The 4,972-nt window shown below is 42.5% G+C and overlaps 1 pseudogene; it reads left to right on the forward strand.

Moving 5' to 3' along the window:
* The first annotated feature begins 509 nt into the window (after positions 1-509).
* On the forward strand, positions 510-608 carry LOC117702216 (U6 spliceosomal RNA; annotated as a pseudogene).
* The last annotated feature ends 4,364 nt before the right edge of the window (positions 609-4,972 follow it).

Here is a 4,972-nt window from a genome sequence, read left to right on the forward strand (position 1 = left end):
CAAAACAAAGCAAACAAACAAAAAAGCAACAACACAGCTACCCTTTCAAATTTCTCAGCAGGAAGTGTTCTTCCTCAGACCTAACCAAGGGGGGATTTTCAATCTTTTGTTCTAACACTTTCCATAAGAAAATGTTCCTAGGCCAAGATTGGCGGCACATAATTTTAATCCTGATAGTCAGAGGCAAAGGCAGGTGGATCTCTGTGAGTTTGAGGCCAGCCTGGACTACACAGGGGCTTCTAGGACAGCCCAGGATGCATAACCCTGTCTCAAAAAGAGAAAGTGACTGGGCCAGTGTCTGTGCATTTGTTTTTATAATAATATAAATGACACTATTAGAATAATGCATTTCATGAGAAGAAACTACAGTCACAACCATGCCATCAATGCAGAAAAGAGCTGTTTGAGGGGAGGCAGGGCCAGCCAGAGGGAGCAGAGAATGGGGAAGCCAAGGGGGAGGGGCTAAGAACAAAAGAAAATAGCTTATATGTATACACATGGCAAAAACAGTGCTGGGCTTGCACATATTCTAAAATTCAAAAACAAAGGAAATTAACATGGCCCCTGCACAAGGGTGTACACAAATCCATGAAGAAGTCCACGTATTTAATGTGACTACAGTACATTCTGTACATGCGTAAAATGTCATAGTGAAGTTCATCATGGTAACTGATTGATATATGCCAACAAAAACATTAGAATGTCCCCAAATAACCCATTTTGTTAATATAGTTTAGCAACAAACACATCATAAATATATATAAATATATATATTATATCCGATAGCATTTTATATAGTATGTACTATAATGTTTTAACTATTACTGACATTTCTCAGATTACATTTTGGTTTTGTTTGTTTGTTGTTGCTATGACTCTGACTTTTATTCTCACGGGGCAACAATTCATGGGTCCAACATGGGGTTAATCTGAGCTGTGCTCTGTGCCCAGAAGACTGCAGCATCCTGAACTTGGAAAGGCCCCGGTTCAGGTCCAGGGAGGGATACATACTGTAATCTAGTGCTGAAGGCCCTTTAGGTGGTGATGTCAGCAGCTCGGGGTGTAAGTGGGCTCTTGGCATGAACTTTGCTTCTTGGGAACTGCTCGCATCCCCGTTTCTTTCCTTTATCTTTGTTTTTGTTGTTTGCTATTTTTGGTTTTGGTTTATTTATGGGGTGTGTGTCACCGTGTGTGTGTGTGTGTGGGTGTGTGTGTGGGTGTGGGTGTGGGTGTGGGTGTGTACGTGCACATGCATGCCTGCACATGCAAATTGAAGTTGTGTGTCATCTTCATTCTTTACCATCTTTTTTTTTTTTTGACAAGGTCGATTATAAAACAGGAACTCACTCACCAATTCACCTATGCTAGATGGCCCTCAGGCTTCAGGGATCCCCCTGTCTCTAACCGGTAGCCCTGGAGATTTCTCCAGCACTTCATTCCTTTAAGGTCTCACACTGAAGACCAAACTGTCCTCAAACTAAGGCAGTCTTACATCTGTGTCACCAATACAGAGATTACAACTGTGAACTACCACACTTAGCTTACATTTCTAAATTTCTGACTAGATAGATTCCTGAAGTACTTTGAAATAATAGAATTTTATGGAGTTAAAGCTATCTAAAATTTTCCAAGTCCATGTATTTTAAGTTTAACTGGAAAGACAAAGATGTATACAAAATTCTTTATAGCACCAGGTGTGGTACACATGCCTTTAATTCCAGAGGTAGAGAGAAACGTATATCTGAGTTGAAGGCTAGCCTGGTCTACGTAGTTCCAGGCCAACCAGAGCTACATAGTGAGACCCTTTCTCAAAAACAAAACTGTAGGTGTGGGTGTGGGTTCATGTATGTGTTTGTATTTGTATACATACATATGCACAATACATATACAATATAGTCTCCTATGAATTTTGGAGAATGTGTAGAGTCATGTAATCAGGATGACACAGTCAAGATGTAGACCAGTGGGTCAGAGAGATAACTCAGTAGTTAAGGCTGCTCTTCCAGAGGTCCTAAGTTCAATTCCCAGTAACCACATGGTGGCACACAACCATCTGTAATGGAATCTGATGCCCTCTTCTGGCATGCAGGTGTACCTGCAGATTGAGCACTCATAAAAATCAATCTTAAAAAAAAAAAGAAAAGAAAAGAAAAGTAGAGAAGTTTCATCATATCCAAGCTTGCCACCTGCTGTCTGGTATGGCTAAACAGAACCTCTGTCAGCTAATGACCTATTCCCCACCCTAGATGACTTTTCCTGGAATGCACTGTGTAACAATTTCCTCCAAGATTGAAACTTTCCATGAAGCAGAAAGTTCCTTCGACAGGAAAATAACAACTCAAAATAGTTTCAGGAAGTCCCTGAAGCTGACAAGATTCGCTAGGCCCCTCCATGACAAGAGCAATCCATAAAGCTGAGAGTCCCCTTCAGAGGAAGGTAAATTGAGTTGCAAAGAAGATGCTCAGATGAGCTAAGCTGCCAAGAAGACTGAGAAAGCTGAGTTGCAAACCGTCAGGAGAAAGGCTGCCAGAAAGACTGAGAGTAGAGCAGCAGCCTGGAAAAAGCAAGAAGCAGCTGAGCAGCCTTGAAGAGGCTTAGACCAACTGAGGCACATAAGAAGGACACCCTTCAGCCTGCTGAGCTGCCTGCAGACTGTGCAGTGTGCTCCAGGTTCCCAGTTTTGTGAGCTGGGGAAGGCTTTGGTGATGCAGCTGTCTTTAAGTCATTTCTGCTCCTGTAAGTAAACCTTCACCCATATTCCTGCAAGCAACTGAAATGAAACTCATTAGTTCACTAAACCGGACTTTGGTGGTATTGGTACTTTTGTTTGTTATGAGTATTGCATCTCCCCAGAGACAACATGATGTCATTCAAATAAAAGCAAACAAAATATAGTGTCTCCCATCTAGAACCTTTCACACAGAATAATGCATTTGTGTATATCTGTGCATTCTTGTCTATACACATGCTTGTATGAGTGAGCTGCATGCATATGTGGAGGCAGAGGATGTGGATAATATTAGTTTTCTTTCCTCAGGAGCTATTTTTTTTATCTACCTACCTATCCACCCACCGTCCATCCATCCGTCTATCTATGTTTTTGTTTTATTGAGCCAGAGTTCCTTATTATTCTGGAAATTACCAAACAGAATAGGCTGGGGTGAAGGGCCAGGAAACCTAGGGATCTGCCTGTCCCTGCCTCCTTGATGCTGTAATTCTAAGCATGTGCCACCACACCCAGCTGGTATATGAGTTCTGGAAGTCAAACTCCTCACGCCTGTGCAGCAAGCACTGATAGGCATTTCCTCTCCCTACGCAAGGCAGATACAGGACAGTTTAGACCAGATTAAAAGCAGATAAAGGTCGGTTTATTGGGTGGCAGCTCTTAGGTGGGTTCTCTGATCTTACAGATGAAGGTCAGTGAAGTCAGGCATGTGCGCCAAAGCAAGTGGGTTTTAGAGAGCTCAGGAGAGGAGTGATGACACACCAGCTAGTGTGAGGAGCCGCATTCGCCATTACAAGATGGCGCCGGCTTCTGCTTCCTGGTTCTTCACGGAAGCTTTACTTGAGAATGTGCCTGCACATGGCGCGAAAACCGAGTATGACAATTGGATGAGAGATTTGAGCCAATGAGGGATCTGCACGTCTCCCAAAGCTCTATTTAAGCAGTGGGCTTTCTGAGCTCGGGGTCCTTCCCCTTTTCTCCATCTTGAAGAGCTGTTCAATAAATACTGTCAGAAGAATCCTGAGTGTGGCATTCTCCTTCTCGGCGAGGTAGCGCGTCGCAAGCTAGGAAGTGGGCTCATGTCCATACATGGCCAAAATCTGAGCCCCTGGGCAGAAACTCTTTGGTGGATTGCTGGGAACATAGAGACGAGGAGGGATGACATGTTAGCTTTCTCCAAGTGGGCAGGGGAGTTTTCTCTGTGAGGGCGGGAGGCGGGGGGGAAGGAGGGCAGACATGGTTTCCCAGCTTGAACAGGAGATGAGCAGGGGTTCCAGGCTTACCAGCACCTTAAACCATTAGCCATCTCCTCAGCCCTGTCTTTTAACATTTTAAAGTTGGCATTTAAGGCTGCGATTGATTTAAGCAAACTTTTGTGTAAAGCTTAGAATGTGAATTAAATACATGTTTCACTTGAGATCCAGTTGCTCCAGAACTGTTAACCTTTGCACAGTTGTTCCCAATCGATCGACTTTGAAGGCTTATCACACAATTCTCTTATGTTCTGTTGGTCATCATGCCTGTTCCTTTTGTCAGGCCCATTACAGATTGAGCACTATAGATCAATCATTAATTTTTTAATCTAATGTAATAGATATTGGTAATGAGGTTCTCCTATCATTTCAGTTGTTTATGGGTGTTTTTTTATATAATGGATCAACTTCTGCTGTTAAGCTGTTTTGTTTGAGAGGTTAGGACTTTGGGTTTGCTGTTGATCATGTCATTCTGGATAGCCCAGACACACTTTAAATTTATGATCATCTGCCTCCCTACCCCCCCTGTGATTACAGACATGCACCACAATGCCCTCTGTGCTATTAAGTTTTATTTGTATTTACTGGTTTAGTTCTGTTACTGCTATTTCTATTAAAATAGTGATATGTAGGCTGGTGAGATAGCTCAGTGGTTAAGAGCACTGACTTGCTCTTCCTGAGGTCCTGAGTTCAAATCCCAGCAACCATATGGTGGCTCACATCCATCCATAATGAGATCTGATGCCTCTTATGGGGTGTCTGAAGACAGTTATGGTACACTTACATATAAGTAAAATACATACATACATACATACATACATACATAAAGTAGTGATATTTATTTCCTTTGACTTGGGAACTATTATATCTTACATGAACAGTTTTTCATTTCCTTTGATGTGGAGATTGAAACAGGACTTTGTGTGTGTCATAGTTTGTGGGGAGCCGACAGAAGGTGGATATCATCCTTGCAGCCATCTTGAGCCATATACCC

Source organism: Arvicanthis niloticus, unplaced genomic scaffold (genome assembly GCF_011762505.2).
Source record: "Arvicanthis niloticus isolate mArvNil1 unplaced genomic scaffold, mArvNil1.pat.X pat_scaffold_567_arrow_ctg1, whole genome shotgun sequence".
NCBI lineage: Eukaryota > Metazoa > Chordata > Mammalia > Rodentia > Muridae > Arvicanthis > Arvicanthis niloticus.